Below are 19,006 nucleotides of genomic sequence, written 5' to 3' on the forward strand. Positions count from 1 at the left end.
ATCCTAGAAGAGGAAATTTGGAAGGAACTCACCTTATTTATGAAGTGTAGAACCGGTCTAGGGTCCCTACTTTGGATTGTTCTACTCCATGTAGTGTTCCACCTGTCCATATTAGTCCTCCTCGGGCTACTTGCGTAGGTTAAACTTATGCTTAGTTGCCTCATAGAGATATCTCTAATATGAAGTTTCATCAGTCTATTCATATGCTTACTTAGTTGGTGGCATCGTAGTCTCATCAATCTGACCGACTGGTTTTGGTGCTCATTCATATGTGGTCAGTCGTTTTGTCTAGTTAATGAGGATGAATCCCCCATCGTTTATACGCTCTAAAGTTCAGGAGGATCTATAGGGGTTCATTAATGAGATAGAAATCTTTAAGGTGATCTATGCTACTGATTCTAAAGGTGTAGAGTTTGCCGCGTATCAGTTAAAAGATGTACCTTATCAGTTGTATGAGGAGTAGGAAGATATGAGGGGTAAAGATGATGATCCAGCTATGTGGGATAAATTTTCAGTAGCATTTCTTAATCACTTCTTTCCACAGGAGTTGAGAGAAGCTAAGGCTAAAAAGTTTGTTAATCTGAACAAGGTTAGATGAGTGTGAAGGAGAATTCTATAAATTTTAAGAGTTGACTCGTTATGCTTAAGAGTTAGTATCCAACATGAAGTCCAAAATGAGAAAGTTTGCTTCTGGTTTGTCCCATGATTTGGTGTTTGCGTGTAAGGCTACGATGTTGAATAATAATTTAGACATCTTTAGGTTGGTGATTTATATACAACAGGTTAATGATGAGACAAAAAAGCAAACATAGATAAGAATGATGCAAAATAAGAAGTTTAGGTATTTAGATCAGGGTGCAAGTAAGTAGAATAGTGGGAGAGATAGTAAATAGTGGACTAAAAAGAATAACAGAAAAAATCTTATTTGTCTGCTAGTGCTTCTTATCCTAAGCCTTGAAGTAATCATTATTTTCAAACTAGCAGTGTTCCAAGGCACAGTGTTCCCAGTCTCAGGCTAGTAGAGCTTAGTTAGCCTACTTTATCCTCCTTAGCATTTTTATAAACATCTTCATTATGGTTAGTGTAAGAATAAGAGGAATTGATGTTATAATTGGGGTCAACTTGGATACATACAGTGAGATTGTCCTTCGGCCAAGGTTTCCACTGGGCTAATAAAGTTTTAATTGCCATATTTTTAGTTCCTGCACTAAAAGGTCCTACTTTTTGTAGTGGCACTGGCCAGAAGTTCCTCGATGTACTTGCTACTCATTAAGAATCTGAGGTATCTCTAGATGTTGTTACTAGTATGCTACAACTTTTTTCTATTCATGTTCTTTGTTTGATTTATTTGGGTTCTACCCTATCTTATGTGAACCCTTATGTGGTTGTATATTTTTTTGTCTTGAATATATTTTTGACCCCCTTTTTATGTCTACCTTAGGGGTGATTCTATAGTAGCTAGAAAAATCTATAGGGGTTATATGGTGTCCATCTTTCATAAGGAGACATTAGTGGATTTGATAGAGTTGGATGTGGTGTATTTTGATGTTATTTTATAGATGGATTAACTTTATTATAGCTATGCTCCCCTTAATTGTAGGACCTGAAAGGTCAGCTTCTATTTCGTAAATGAGTCGGTATTACAATGGGAGGGGAGTTTCTTAGTGCCTAAAGGTTTTTTTTCTTATTTTATAGATTATAAATTGATTTCAAAAGGGTGTCTATATTATCTTAATCGGCTTAAGGATTCTTATTTTGATGTTCCTTTTTTGCAAACTGTCCCAATGTCTAATGAATTTACTGAAGCGTTTCTCAATGACCTTCTTGGAATTCCTATCGATAAGGAAATAGTTTTTAGGATTGATCTTCTACCAGATACTCATCCCATTTCTATTCCTCCTTATAAAATGGCCCTAGTGGAATTAAAGAAGCTAAAATAACAACTGAAAGATCTTTCTGATAAAGGATTTATTCATCCTAGTGTTTCTCCTTTGTGTATTTTTTGTGCGAAAGAAAGCTGGGTCCCTTTAGATATATATAGACTATCATCAGTTGAATAAGGTGATAGTAAATAATATATACCCTCTTTATAGGATGATTCATGATCTTACTGAAAAGTTTAAGGGTGCTAGATGTCTTTCTAGGAATTATAATCGTTTAAGGTATCATCAGTTGAAAATTGGAAAGGTTGATATTCCGAAGACTGCTTTCCAAGCCCTATATGGCAGTTATGAGCTTTTAGTTATGTCATTTGTATTGACTAATGCTCCGACTATTTTTATGGATCCAGTTCAGACAATTATAAGACTTGTTTTTGATAGTATATATTGATGACATCTTAGTGTTCTCAAAGAGTGAGGAGGATCATACCAATCACCTCCAAATTATGTTGCAGACTCTTAACAATCAAAAATTATATGCAAAGTTTTCTAATTGTGAATTTTTGTTGAGTGCTGTGACATTTCTTAGGTATGTTTTTTTAGTGAGGGGATCAAGGTGAATCCACAGAAATTTGAGGCAGTTAAGAAATGGCCTAAACCCATAACTCCAATTGATATTAGGAGATTCTTGGGCTTGGCTGGGTATTATAGGAGATTCATGGAAAGTTTCTTTTCTATTTCTGCTCTTTTAACTAGGTTGACTCATAAGAAGATTAAGTTCTTTTCATTCGATGCTTGTGAGGGTAGTTTTGAGAAATTAAAGGATAAGTAGACTTCTATGCCAGTTTTGACCATATCCGAGAGTACTGATGGTTTTGTTGTGTTTTATGATATGTCTCGTGTCATAGGGTTATATTTTTATGCAGCGTGGTAAGGTTGTGGACGATGCTTCTTGATAGCTTAGTTTTATAAGAGGAATTATCCAACTCACAACTTAGAGTTGGCAGTTTTGTTTTATTCTTTCAAAATTTTGCACCATTGTCGGTATGGGTTGCATGTGGATATCAATTCAGATTATAGAATCTTGTAATATGTGTTCACTCAGAAGGAGTCAAATCTAAGGCAGAGGTGGTGTCTCAAATTTCTTATGGATTATGATATGAGTCTTTACTAATAGCCAAGTAAAGCTAATATAGTTATTGATTCTCTTAGAAATTGGTCTATTGGTAGCTTATCTTATGTGGATAAATATAAGAGAGGGTTAGTAATGGATATTCACAAATTGGCTAAATTAGGAGTATGTCTTTTTGATTTTGAGGATGGAGGAGTCATTGTGCAAAAAGTGGTCAAATCATATCTTGGTACTGAGGTGAAGGAAAATTGGGCTTTAGATCGCATACTTATGTAGATTAAGGATTACGTGGGTTAGCAAAAGGTTATGGCTTTCAAGTTTTGAGGAGATGTTATTCTGAGCTATCAAGGTACATTGTTTGTTCCTGATATTGATAGGCTGTGAGAGAGGATCTTGACTGAGGCTAATGAGTTCAGATATACAGTTCATCCGATTTCAACTAAGATGTATAATGACTTGAATGAAATATACCAGTAGAACAATATGAAGCGGCATGTGGACAATTTTGTTGCCAAATATAAAGTTTGTCAACAAGTCAAGGTTGAACACTTAAGGCCTGGTTGTATGAATCAAGGGTAGAGTTGATCATCTGGAAGAAGGAGGTGATTAATATTGATTTCATTATGGGTCTTACATGGTCTTGCAATCAGTACGATTTGATTGGGTCATTGGGATAGGATGACTAAATTTTCTCACTTCTTGCCTGTTGTAATTAACTTCTCAGGAGAGTATTATTCTATGTTGTTCATTAGAAAGATTGTGATATTGCATGGTACGCCAATACATTATTTTATACTAATGTACACAAATTTTTTTTCACTTTTAGCATTTGTTTCAGAAAGGATTGGGTACTCAGGTGAACCTTAGCACTGTTGTCCACTCTTAAGCGGGCCTATGAGAATGATTTTAAAGTTAGTTAGGTGGGTCACTTGCCTCTTACTTAGTTTGCATGTAATAATAGTCATCATTATATCATTCAGATGGCTTCATTTGAGGCTCTTTATGGTAGAAGGTGTAGTTCTACTATTGGATGGTTTTAGGTGGGTCAAACTAGGTTGTTTGGTCCTTACTTCGTTCATTAAGAAATAGAGAAGGTGAAAATGATTAGAGAAAGGCTTAAGATTGCTCAAAGTCTCCAAAAATCTTATGCTCATGTGAGGGGAAGAGATTTGGTGTTTAAAGTAAATGATTGGGTATTCTTAAAGGTGTATCCTATTAAGAAGTCATGTGATTTGAGAAGAAGTAGAAGCTCAGTGCCTATTATATAGACCACATCATATTCTGAGAAGAATTGGGAATGTTTCTTATGAATTGGATTTACCTGTGAGTTTGGCCTAGATTCATCCTATTTTTCATTTATCCATGTCCTTGATAGTTCCTGTAGAGGATGTTGGTGTTATAGATTTCTTATTATATAAGGAAGTCCTGATTGAGATATTTGACAGGCAAGTTCATTGCCAGAGGTCAAAGGATGTAGCTTCCGTAAATGTCCTTTTGTGAAATCAAAAGGTAGAAAAGTCTACATGGGAGCTGAGTAAGATATGAATGCCAAGTATCCATTCTTGTTCCCTATATAAGAGAAAAGTACTTAAGATATGAGTTTTGTTTTCCTTTTATCACTTTCTGAGTTTGTCATTTGATTTTGGTATATTCTTTCTATTCTCGTACTAAAAGTATCCTAACTCCTCATTTAAGGATAAATAATCCTAAAGGAAGGGGAGGGGGTAATATAAGACCCCTTAAAATTTTGATCATTCTATTTTGACCCTCCCACGTGGGTAATCTTAATTTTTTACTTAAATTATCTTTAGAAATTAATAAGAGGGTTTTAGGAAAGTTTGCTATTTTATCATAAGGGGTTCGGGGTCATTTTGGGACCCCAAGGCAGCGAGGGTCTACGAAAGCCTTTGTCACGGAGATTAACCTCTGTAATATCGGCATGGCACGAAGGCTATCCTCTGTGATATTGGCGTACCACACTAATGGGTAAATTTCATCTAGTATTGCTTTTTTCACTTGGGGCGAGAGGCTTTTGGTCTTTTGGCCCTTCCCACAACCTTTAAACATAATAGTTACCCTTTTTCTTTAGTTTTCAAAGATCAAACTCTACTTTATACATCTTTAACTCTCCAACCAAAAAACTTAAGGGTTTCATAGATGATTCATCATCGGGGCTTCAAACATTAAATTGATTTTAATTTTTTGTCTTTTTTAGGCATGTTTCTCTTCTGTAAACTTTAGTTTTACATTGTGGAATCAATTGAATGGGTTTTCATGTGAATTAAATTGTGGATATTTAAATTAGGTTGAGGGGTTTTGGTTATTACTGATTGAACTACTTGTCACATGTTTTTAATTGATTATTCATGATTTAAATTTATGTTTATAGGACTAAACTGGTACATTATTTAAATAGTTGTAATGGGGAACATGGGTTTCCCCAAAGTTCATGAATTATGGCTTAAAATTTCATTATCGTTAATCCACTTTGTAAATTTGACTATAAATATGGGCAATTGTATGGTTTAACTTGCTTTTTGAATCCAATGTAATGCATTAATGGATAAATGAATTTAAAAATGGATAGTTTGGATTTTAATGGAATCTGGGAGTCCATTTTGGTAGTGTTAATTGGTTTGGCATATATGTTTTAGCTTGTAAGTGTATTGGTATGACGATACTAAGTGGTAAATGCCTTAATGAATGACTCATGGAGTAATGGTTGGAATTATATGCAAATTGGTCTAAATTTGGGCTTAAAGGTGGTTTTGTAGCTCATCATGAAGGTGTAAATCTCCGGGGGAGGGGGGAGGGACAAACATTGGAAACCACATTTGCAGATATTTATGCACACTTGATATATGTATATATTTTTGGGATGCTATTGCCCATGGTGGCTTTAGTTTTCCTTTGGACTTTCCTCAATTCATGAGGCTAACACACACTAGGAACCTTTTATTGTGGAGAACTGAACCCAGATAGTCTATGGATGCCTTTAAAATGGATCTAGCAACATAGTCTAACTTAATGATTTTAAACTCTCATATTCTTGCCCCTTACCCTATCTGACATCCTATATATATATATATATATATATATACACACACATATATATGAATGTGTGCATATGGTATTTACTGATTTTGAACATGGAATTATTCTATCATTAAGTTACATGCCAGTGCTTATCCCACTGGCAATCCTAGGACACTACATCATTTCATGATGTAACGCCCAAAGACTTTTCTAGTGCAGTGTTAGGTTGCTAAGCACGTATATTGAGTTTTTGTGAAGTGATGCTCCATCATTCGGAAGGCCTCATCATTTTATTTTTCTTTCTTTATTGACTTAGTATTTTTGGATTATTTTTGGTTTTAGTCTGACTTCGATGATATTCTTGTTTTACAAGCTTTTGTGGAGAAAGTATGGGTAGGTTATTAGTTTTGGATTCTTAGAACCTTCCTATTGGTTTAAATATCATTCTTATTGTTGGTTTTACTTACGCTATCATCTTATTTTGCGAAGGTGGTTAGGCTAAGGGGTGGCCTTTGGCCCACGCTAGTCTTGAGATGACCGTCATTACAAGGCCCTAGTTCAGGTAGTGACACATGAACTCTTCAAGAACATAAACTTTCCTTCATATTTAAATCTAAGAAGAAAAGAGAGTATCTTAATAACAATAAAGGGTGAGCAGTTAGCTTTTTTTTTTTTTTGCCTTGTACTTATAATTAAGCAAAAATAGAATATTTTCCTAATCTTTCATAGGAGAATTAAGGTAAAACCATAAGTGTTTTCACTTACGTTGGCTTTCAAAGATGAGTATTTCTTCAAGAACTCTAGAAGGAATTTTACGACTGATATTCTAATCCTTGATGGAAAAGGGGAGAAAGCTGAAGTTAATAGGGTGTAAATTATGTTAAAATAAGTAAAATGACTAGCTATATTTGTCTTATATGGAGCCCTCTAGAACCTTCTTTTTAAACCCTATTTCATCCACAAATTAAATCAAGTAGGTGATGCATTAACTTACGAGTTCAAGCGGCTCAAGAGTTCTAAGAAAGTCATTCATCTACTTGCTTGATTCTTTGCTTGGCTCCATTTAATTGGGCCTAGGCAAATTTGCAGTGTTGGACCCTCTCTTTATTTTCTTTCTCTTTTACTTCATTTCGGCCCAAATGAGTACATTAATATTAGCCCGAATCTGACCCATAGCCTTAGGTATGTAACTTTATCCATATAGCTCAAGTAGATGTCTCACATACTAGCTTAATTAAGTAAAGCAATCACCTTAATATTTTTTTCCATCTTTAGTTCTTAAACCATTCAGTTAAACTTAAAACTTATACACACTTGGTCAATTTGAGATTTAGACTTAAATACTAGATTACGATCCCAAGTTAACTAGTTGTATCGAGGTTAACTTGGTCGTGTCACGTTAAAACGTACGAGCAGTATCTGAAAACCCATTTACACCATCAATACTCGTATAAAAAATCTAGTATATTACTTTAAATTGTTATCTTTCTCCCATTTTCTCGATCCGTTCCCCAAATAGTATCATAGTCAAGTTTTTGGGAGAGGATATATGTATGAGTACGAGTGGCTAGAGCGTTACATTGTCCTAGAGTCGATAGAAATTAGTATTACCCTGGCAATAATCATTTCTATGGTTTGTAGTTATTGTTGTTCTTCATCTATGTTCTTAGTTTTATTCCTTATGTTGGGTAAACATTTAATAGCGTCTTAGAAATTGGCAAACTTTGATTTTTTGTTGGATTAGCTTTGAGTATGTGGTGAAAAATAGAGCCGGACCTAGAGGGCGATCCAGTCTCCAATCCACTATGAATAAAATAAAAGAATGGCACGAGATGAAAACACAGTAATTACTACACCAAGAATAAATTATTAAAGAGTAACATCTAAAGTAGATATTGGTTCAAGGATAGTGTTTAATCTCTTATCTGCAAAATCCGAATGAATACACAGACAAACCAAAATGTAATAAATAGTGTTAATATTTTAGCTATCTCTAGTAAAATAACTAAAATAGAAAGTGATTTAAAACATTAGAATATTCCAAAAGAAAGTTTTAATAGAGTCTATAAAACTGAACACTTTCATTTTGTAAAAAATTATAATATTAAAACTTCTAAATCTACTATTACAATTCATATGAATAATGAGACTATTAAATTGTTAACAACTGAACATATTAATCGATAAAGAAAAAATTATATGTTTCTTCACCTATGTTTTGTTTAAGTAGCAGTGAAACCATTATATAGATTATGTTTTGATATTCATATATGTATCCTCTTAAGAGATAATAGGTTATTAAACTTTGATGATTTGTTGTTAATAGTATTACAAAGTAACCCCACTAATGGCCCGGTATACTTTAATTATTATCCAAATTTTTTGATAGATATTAATGATCATATGTATACAATAACATTAAATATTAAAACAAAAAATATTAATAGTAATACAAATACTAGAGAAATATCAATAATATTTTTAGTGTATTATAGATTTAGGAAAACTACCTTAGCCCCTAAGGCTAAAATTGTATGTGATAAAGGAGCTACCATACTTATGGAAGCTAATCATAATCATCATAATACGTTTATCCCAAAAATGATAAAATGGAATAATGTATTAACATAAATGAAAATTGGCATTTCGACTCCCCAACAGAGCCATAAATTGAAGAAGAAAATTCAAACATTGAAAAGGTAATATAATATCCAGATGGATCTATAGATTTAGAATTTAAAATATCCCAATCCTTTAATCAAACTTCTTCAAGTAAAATAATGTCCTTTTCTAGACTGTGAGTCTCTAAGACTGTAGATGAAAGCTAAGTGACATTAGAAGATATAGAAAGAAAATTAAACTGAGTTGATTTGTCAAGAATAATTCTTAAAGTGGAATATGAATCTAGAAATTTAAAATCTAAAAAATCTATCAATCCCACTCCTAGTGAAATGCTAGGAGTAAAAGATTCTCTATGCATGATTAAGTTAAATAAAATAGTTGAACCTAACTTTGAATATTTAAATAAATTATGGACTAGCCTAGAAAATTCTATTAAAAGAAAATGGTATAAACAAAGACATTAATTAAAAGAAAGATATTCTTTTAGAGAAAATTGATACAGTGGTATGAAAAGATTAAGATGTAATATTGAATTTTTAAATGGTTTAAAATTACTGGAAAATTAGATAACTAAAAGAAATCATTAAATATTATTTTTAATAAATGTATACTAGTGATAAGGTAGTTGAATCAATAATTTATCCATTAGAGGAAATTTGTCTACCAGTATATAGTAGAGCTGTCACAGCTTCGCCTTTTAAATTAGATATAGTAGATTCTAAAAGTGATCCTAAAAGTAAGGATATTAATATAATACTTCAACAAAATTATTATACAAATTAACTTCTTCATATAATTTCTTAATAGATTCTCGAAGCCGAGAATAAATTAGCTTTTAAAGATAAACCAAGTTCTTCTTATCATGTTAAAAAGTTGGAAAACTCATCCAATATTTAAATTTCCTGAATTTTCAAAAGAAAAATTTTCTAAATTTGAAGAAAAGTTTGAAGTCATACATGATATTTTAGGAAAAATTAATGAATGGTTAAAATCTACATTAAAATATACAGATTATATGGTTATAAGAACTCTACCGGAGAATAATGATTATGAAATTAACAAATTAAGTTCAAAATATTAAGTAAAAGAAAAATATTATAAAAAGCCCACATTTCCAGAAACGCAGTATGAAGAAATAAATTTTTATCTCATACTTCACATTCTGAAAGAGAAATTGCCAAATGGAATATAGATGGATTAGCAGAACATCAAATGTATAATAAACAAAATAAAATGGGAATGAACATTACGACATACAAAATTAACAAATGATAGACAAACAAGCAACTATAATCATTATATCAAGATTTACAAGTACCATAAAATATTGGTAGGATAACTACCTTACAGATAATAATACGCAAAGCATACTAAATGTTACAACTATTACTCAAGCTATTAAGATTGAATCAATAGGACTATCTATTGAAAATCAAGTCCTAAAATTTTCCACCGCTACCTTAAATATTAGTATATCTAAAAATTTTAGAGGAGAACCTTAACTTTTTAAAGATAGAAGTTCAGATATTTTATCAAATTTATCATGTCTAAAGTTAGATGATTTTAGAAGGTATAAGATGGTTTCCTCAATAAAGTAATGGTTAGAACAGACGAGAATTATGATTATTGGATGGAAATATTCATAAATGGTTCATCAACATTGTTTGCAGAAAAAGTTAGAACAAAATTAAAAGATAGATTTGAGGGAAAATCCCTTATAGTCACTTAACTTATGGTGATATTATAAGTTTTATAAATGTCATAAGACTAGAAATATGTACAGATATTAAACTTAAAAATAAAATAAATAAACTTAATAAAATATCATAAAATGAGCTAGAGAGATTTTGTCAAGATTTTGGATATATAAAATTATCAACCCCTTGAAAAGAAGCTACAAATAAGATTAAAAGACAACATAAAAATTATAAAGATAAATCTAAAAAATCACAATAATATAAAAGACAATTTAAAGGATCTAAATAAGAATCTAATAAATATGTATATAAAAAAATAATAAAACATGTTGGAACTACGGAAAAAACAGGTCATAGGCTAAAGATTGTCGGGTTCGGAGAAAAAAGAAAGACAAGATAAAGATGTTAGTATTATAAAATGAAGTTAAAATTAAATTATAATTTATCCATGATGATAATGAAAATAGCTCTTCTTTTGAAGAAAGTCTTAGTGATGATAATCAATTTAATATAGCATACATTTTAGACAGTAGTGAATCAACAGAACATTGTAATTATTGTGATGTAATTTGCACTTGTAATAGTCATTCTATAAATGTTATCACCAATAAGAAAGAGGCATTATTTAACATGATTGATCATCTAGAAGATCCAAATCTAAGGAAAAATTTTTAATAGCCTTTAAAGCTATTACTCTTAATCATCAGATTGATAAATAGACTATTGAATCCTTTAATATGAAAAATGTATAGAACAAATAGGAAGAACATATGTCTAAAACAACGATACAAGATCTTCAGAAAAATATTATATATAAAAGAGGATGTTAGACAAGTTAAGCAAAGACTTAACAATCTAAAAACAGAATCACTTACTAATAAAATATTAAATGATTTAACATCTAACCAATACCCCAAATCAAATCAATTTGATCTTGATGAAACATCAGGAATAAAAAGTGATATTAAGGAAATAGAGTCTCTAGAAAAACCTTTTTCTAAACAAATCTAGAATTGATACAATTACAGTAGTTAAAGTTAAAAGTTACCAAATACCAATTACATTAGTTATAAATAAAGAATATACAATTCATAGGATTGGATTATTTGATACAGGTGGTGATCAAAACTACATCATAGAATGAATAATTCCTATATAGTACCTAAAAAAAGATGCTACAAGACTATTCTCTGCAATAGTAGAAACAAAAAAATAAATTATAAACTCTCAAAAGCACGTATATGCAATGACGGAGTTAGTTTTATTAATGATTTTGTAATAACAAAAGATATAAATGGAGATATAATTTTTTATTTTCCTTTTATAACTCAAATAAAAACTTATATTGTTGAGTTAGATGGCATCCACGATACTATTTTTGAAAAAGAGATTATTTTTGCCTATCTAAACAGTATATAAAAAGAAAAAAAAGTGACTTTATAAAAAATCAAAATATTGTTATGATAATTTGTCTAATGAGTCAGATAAAATTTAAAGGAATAGAATTCCCTTTAATGTCATTGATATAAAGAACTAAAAATCTACAAAAGGTATGTTCCAATGAAACTCAGACCGTAAATTTTCTAGGATGTCTAAACCATGTTGTAGATTTTATTTTCTTATTATTAGATAGGTTTGTAGGATTTATTATCAACATCTTAAGAAGAATTCAGTCCAGTGGGGATTAGATAAAACTAATTTACTATTAAAAAAAATTAACTACGATATTATAAGTTACCAAATTTTAAAACTTCTTTAATGATATTTAAGGAATAAATCAACCAACATTGTTTAAAACTTTAATTTTTAATAGATTTTTATGAAGGAGAAATTCTCTCCAAGAATTTGACAAATTTTCTTTATAAGGAAATAATGAGACCTAGAATGCCAAGAATAAGGCTGAGGCCTCCATTTTAGCCTTTTAGACTAGAAGAAATAATGAAAAGACCCTTCCAAAAAGAAGATAAAATGTAAGAACCTCGTAGAATTTTCATATGCGACACCCCATAGAACTTAGATCATTTTATTTTATACCTTTTTACATGCGTAATATCAATTTTTAACTTTAATTAATTTTAGGGATGTTAAAAGGAAAGTTTTGAAAAGTTTCAAAATTTTTGAAAGGGGTTCAGGGTCATTTTAGGGTCCCGAGGTAGTGAGGGTCCATGATATCACTATGTCCTAGGGACTATCCTCCACAGTAATGGTGTGGCAGGGAGTATAACCTGCATGATAAGGTCGTGCGACGCCAAGGTGTAAATTTTATCTAGTTTTTTTTCACTTGTGGTGAGGGGTTTTTGGGTCTTTTCGCTCTTTCCATGACTTATAAACAAAAAGGGGACCCTTTTATTTTTGTTTTAAAATATCAAACTCTACTTTATTTATTTTTGACTCACCAACAAAGAAATTTTAAGGGTTTCATAGATAATTCATCATCAGGGCTCCAAACTTCAAATGGACTTTAAATTCTTATGTGTTTCAGGCATGTATCTCTTCTCTAAACTTTAATTTTCATTTTAGCATTGATTTAATGTATTTTCAAGTGGTTTAAATTATTGATTTTTAAATTGGATTGAGAGTTATTTTCAGTTATTGATTGAATTATGTGTCCCATATTTGGAAGTGATTATTCTTTCTTTATTTTGATATTTTTAAGACTAAATTGGTATATTATTTAAATGGCTGGAATGGGGGACATATTTCCCCAAATTGCATGACTTTTTGCTTGGACTTGTATAAACCTTAACCTACTTTGTGAATTTGATTTCTATTATGAAAAATTACATGGTTTAACTTGATTTTGAACTCAATGTATTCCATTAATGGATAACTGGATATAAATATCAATTTGGATGGCCTTGGTGGACATGGTTTTGATTTTAATGGAATATAGGAGTCAATGTGGTTGTGTGAATTGGTTTGACATTTGTGATTTAGCTTGAAAGAATAATTGTATGATGATACCAAGTGGTAAATGCCTTAATGAATGAATCCTGGGTTAATAATTTGTATTATGTGAAATGTCATTTAATTTAAGCTTAAAGGGGGTTGTGTAACTCAACGTGATAGTATAAGCTCCAGAGGGACAAACACTAAAAACCATGTTTTCCAGTGTTAGGGATCTATATGAACATGTACTATACAATATGATATATATATATATATATATATATATATATATATATATATATTGGATGGCTTTTGACCTTGGTAGCTTTAGTTTTCCCACAAATTTCCCCGGTTTATGCATCTACCATGCACAGGGTCCTTTCAGCTGGAAAGATGAACCCATATAATCCATGGGTACCTTTAGAATGAATCGAGTTGCACAGTCTATGTTAATAGTTTTAAAAGACTTATATTTATTGCCCTTAATCTATCTCAACATCTTATATGCGTATATAAAAATGTGTGCATGTGATTTTGATAGATGTTTTGGACATGACATTATGTTATAGCTTTTCCTGAGTTATATTCTAGTGCTTATCCCATTGACCATCCTAGGATGATACATTATTTCATGATGTGGGGTCTTAAGATATTTTTATTTCCCCTGTATAGCATTAGATGGTTGAGCACGTTCATAGAGTAGCTACGAGGTGCTGAGCCTCCATCCTCCCTAAGGATTTATTATTTCATTATTCTTTCTTTATTGGTTTAGTACTTTTGGATTCTTTCTGGTCATAGTTAGGAGCATGTCTCATCTTAGTAACTATTATGATTTTAGAGGCTATTGTGGATAGATGTGGGTTGGTTGTTCGGTTATTGATTAACTTTTAATTTTTATATAGTTATCTATTCATCAATTATTACTATTTAATTGGATTCTGCATTATTATTATTATTATTATTATTATTATGGTTCTCTTGAGGTTAGGTTAAGGGGGTGGTCTCCGGTCCATGGTGCGCTTGAGATACCTATCACGACTTGGCCCTAGTTCTAAGTGTGACTAACTTGGTATCTAAGCATGGGTTAGAGTCGTAGGGTGTCCACAAAGACTTGTTGAGTAGAGTCTTTTTTATGGGTGTGTAGCGCACCACCCTTATTAGTAGGAGGCAATAATACATTTAGAAATATTTTCCTTCCTTGTGTTCTATTTTCGTCTATAGACTGTAGTGTTATGAAACTTCTTGAACTTCTTGGTTTCTCTCATTTTAGATAATTCCTCCCCACAGATTTGATGTTCGTAGAAAATCTGCTGTGAACTCTATCCTACCTGAGGACAATGTGGAGGGGAATCTCCTTGTGTATGTTGTGCAAACCCAGTTTAGGGTCCATGATCTAAATTGTGCCACCCCACATGGAGTTTCATCTATCCTTATTAGTCCTCCTAGGGCTTCTTAGGGTGGTGATGCTTATGATTAGCACCTCCGGGACATCTCTACTGCAAAGTTTTGTTGGTCTATTTATTTTCTAGGAACTCTATCCTACCTGAGGTCGAATGCCCCAACCTTTAATTGAGTGTAAGGTTGTAATATTGGACAATGATATGAACATCTCTAAATTTTTGGTTTGTATACAGCAGGTAGAGGATGAAAAGAAGAAGCAAGTAGAGATTGGAGAGAGACAGAATAAAAAGTTTAGATATTTTGAGTTAGATGGGGGTTAATAAAATAATAGGAGAGATGATAGATAGTGGAATAAGAAGAAGAATTGGGGTAATTCTTATTCGACGGCTAGTGGCACTTATACTAAGCCTTAATGTGACCATTATTTTCAGACTAGCAGTGGTCCTAAGGAATAGGGTTTCCAATCTTAGGCTAATAAATCTCAGTCATCCCACCTTATCCTCCTTGATATTTTTATGGGCAACTTTATCATGGTTATTATGAGGAGTGGTGGAATCAGTGTTAAAATTATGGTTAGCTTGGTCAGATATAGCGATATTATCCTTCATCCAAGGTTGCCACTAGAGCTAATAATGTTCTATTTTTCATTTCTTCAACTCTTGCACCATAGGGCGCTATTTCTGGTAGCGACACTGGTTAGAATCCTCTTTATGCACTTGCTACTTGACTAGAATCTAAAGTATTTCTTGATGTTTTTACTGGTACATTACAACTCTTTTCCCATGATGTTTATTGTTTACTTGATTTAGGTTTAAACCTTTCTTATATGACCGTTTATATGGCTGTGCATTTCAATTTTGGTCCTGAATATATTTTTGACTCCCTTTCTATGTGTTCTCCAATGGGTGATTTTTTAGTTGTTAGAAAACTCTCTAGGGGTTTTATGGTGTCTATCTTTCATAAGGAGATATTGGTGGATTTGATAAAGTTGGATATAGTGGATTTTGATATTATCTTAGGGATGAAGTAACTTAATTCTTGCTATGCTTCTCTTTATTTTAGTACCCAAAAGGTTAGTTTCCACTTCCCAGTTAAGTCAGTATTTGAATGTGAAGGGAGTTCCTTAGTACCCAAAAAGAAGTTTATCTCTTATCTTAGGTCTTAGAAATTTATTTCTAAAGGATGTCTATATCATATAGTTTGAGTTAATGATTTTGAATCTGAAGGTCCTTCACTCCAATCTATCCCCATGGTTAATGAATTTCCTGAAGTGTTTCCTGATAATCTTCCTAAAATTCCTCCTAATAGGAAAATAGATTTTGTGATTGATATTCTACTGGATACCGATCCTATTTTCATTCCTCCTTGTGGAATGGTTCAATCTGAATTAAAGAACCTTAAGGAGTAGTTAAAGGATATTCTTAATAAGAGTTTCATTTATCCAAGTGTCTCTCCATGGGGTGCTCTTATGCTTATCATCTTAAATAAAGATGGCTCTCTTCGGATATGTACAGACTATCGTCAATTGTATAAGGTGACAGTGAAAAATAAGTACCATCTTCCAAGTATTGATGATATTTTTGACCAATATCAGGTTGCTAGATATTTATATAAGATTGATCTCCATTCGGGGTATCATTAGTTGAAGATTAGGGAGGTTGATATTCCCAAGACTATTTTTTGAACCCGGTATAGTCACTATGAGTTTTTGGTTATGTCATTTGGGTTGACTAATGCTCCGGCTGTATTTATGGATCTTATGAATTGAGTATTTTGAAAAATTTTGGATTTGTTTATGATATTTTTCATTGATAATAGTTTAGTGTATTCTAAGAGTGAAGAGGATCATGCCAATCATCTCAAAATTATATTGCAGACTCTTAAGAACCAAAAGTAGTATGCTAAATTTCTAAGTTTGAGTTATAGATGAATGTTGTAAGTTTCTTAGGGCATGTTATTTCGAAAGATGGAATCAAGGTAGATCCACAGAAGGGTAAGGTGATTAAGAAATGGCCTAGACCCACGACTCCATCTAACATTAGGAGAGTTTTGGGTTTGGTGGGGTATTATAGGAGACTTTTGAATTTTTTATCTTTTATTTCTACTATATTGACAAGGTTAGCTTAGAAAAATATTATGTTTTTGTGATCTGATGCATGGGATCTTAGTCTTGAGAAGTTGAAGAATTAGCTGACCTTTCCGCCCATCTTGACCCTACCTGAGGGTTTTGATGCTTTTATTCTATTCTTTGATGCATCCCATATGGGATTAGGTTGTGTTTATTGTAGGGTAGAAAGGTTATGGCCTATGCTTCTAGGCCACTTAAGGTTCATGATATCAACTATTTAATTCATAATTTGGAGTTGGCAACTGTGGTTTTTGCTATAAAGATTTAGCACCATTATATATATGGGTTGCATGTAGATATCTATTCAGACCATAAGAGCTTGTAGTATGTGTTCACATAAAAGGAATTAAGTCTCAGACAAAGGAGATGGCTTGAATTTCTTAAGGATTATGACACCAGTCTTCACTACCATACAGGAAAAGTTAATATTGTTGTTGATGCTTTTAACACATTATCGATAGGGAGTTTGTCTAATGTTAATGGGGGAAAAAGAGGATTGGTGAGAGATATTCAGAAATTAGCTATCTTGGGAGTTCGAGTTTTAGACTCTGATGATGGAAAAGTCTTTGTTAAAGAAGTGGTTAAATCATCTCATGGTACTGAGGTAAAAAAGAAGAAGGCTTTGGATCCCATACTTACACATATTAAGGATGATGTCGATAAGTAAAATGTTATAGCTTTTGAGATTAGGGGAGATGACATCATAAGGTATCAAGATAGGTTGTGTGTTCCTGATGTTGATGGGCTATAGGAAAGAATTTTGAACATAGCTCATTAGTCCAAGTATACAGTTTATCCAGGTTCAACTATGATATAGCATAACTTGAAGCAAATCTATTGGTGGAATAATATGAAGATAGATGTGGCAAATTTTGTCGCTAAGTGTATCATTTATCAGCAAGTCAAGGTTTAACACTTGTGCCCTAGTGGTATGTCTCAAGATATAGAGTTGCTAATGTAGAAGTGGGAGATTATTAATATGGACTTTATAGTTTTGTAGCGATCTCGGTATAAGTATGATTCAATTTAGGTCATTTTGGATTGGGTGACTAAGTTTCCTCACTTCTTGCTTGTAAGGACTAACAAATCGGGAGAGGATTATGCTATGCAATCCATTTAGTGGATTTTAAAGTTGCATGGTGCGCCAGTTTCTATTATTTTAGACCAAGGTACCAAATTTTCATATTATTTCTAGTGTTTATTTCAGAAATGTTTGGGTGCTCAGGTGAACTTTAGCACCACTTTCCACCCTCAAATGGATTGATAAGTGAATAATACTTTAAGATTTCAGAGGATATGCTAGGGGACTATGTGATTCATTTTAAGGGAAGTTAGGTGGATCATTTTCCCCTTATTGAGTTCGCATAAAATAATAGTCACCATTCGAGCATTTAAATGGCTCCTTTTAACGCTTTTTATGGTAGGAGGTGTAGGTCTCCTATTGATTGGTTTGAAGTTGGTGAAACTATCTTGTTTTCTCCTAACTTGGTTCACCAAGGCATGGAGAAGGTGAAAGTGATTAGATAAAGATTTAGGACTACCCAAAGTCATCAAAAGTCCTATACAAATGTAAGGCGAAGAGAATTGGAAATCAATGTGAGCTATTGGGTATTTTTGAAGGTGTCTCCTACGGAAAGAGTCATGAGGTTTGGGAAGAATGGGAAGATCAGTCCCCGTTATGCTCGTCCATATACGATTTTTAGAATAATCAGGAATGTTACTTATTAGTTGGATTTGCCTGTGATTTTGGGTTCTATGCATCCCATGTTTCATATCTCCATGCTGAAAAAGTGTGTGGGTGATCCTTCCTTAGTAGTGTCTATTTTACTTGGGGTGAGGGGCTTTTCGGTCTTTTCACTCTTTCCACAACTTATAAATATAAAAGGGACCCTTTTTCTTTTATTTTCAAAGGTCAAACTCTAGTTTATTCATATTTAACTATCCAACCAAGAAAGCTTAAGGGTTTCATAGATAATTCATCATTCAGGCTCAAAACTTCAAATTGACATCAAATTCTAATGTGTTTCAGGCATGTATCTCTTCCTTAAACTTTAATTGAACATGATGGAATTGATTTAATGGATTTTGTGTGATTTAAAATATGGGTTTTGGAATTGGATTGAGGGGTTTTGGTTGTTACAGATTTAATTACTTATCCCATATTTTGAATATATAATACTTGAAATGCCTAGATCTTGAACCATTTAAAAACAACTTCATT

The sequence above is a fragment of the Capsicum annuum genome, chromosome 10 (assembly GCF_002878395.1).
Source record: "Capsicum annuum cultivar UCD-10X-F1 chromosome 10, UCD10Xv1.1, whole genome shotgun sequence".
Classification (NCBI taxonomy): domain Eukaryota; kingdom Viridiplantae; phylum Streptophyta; class Magnoliopsida; order Solanales; family Solanaceae; genus Capsicum; species Capsicum annuum.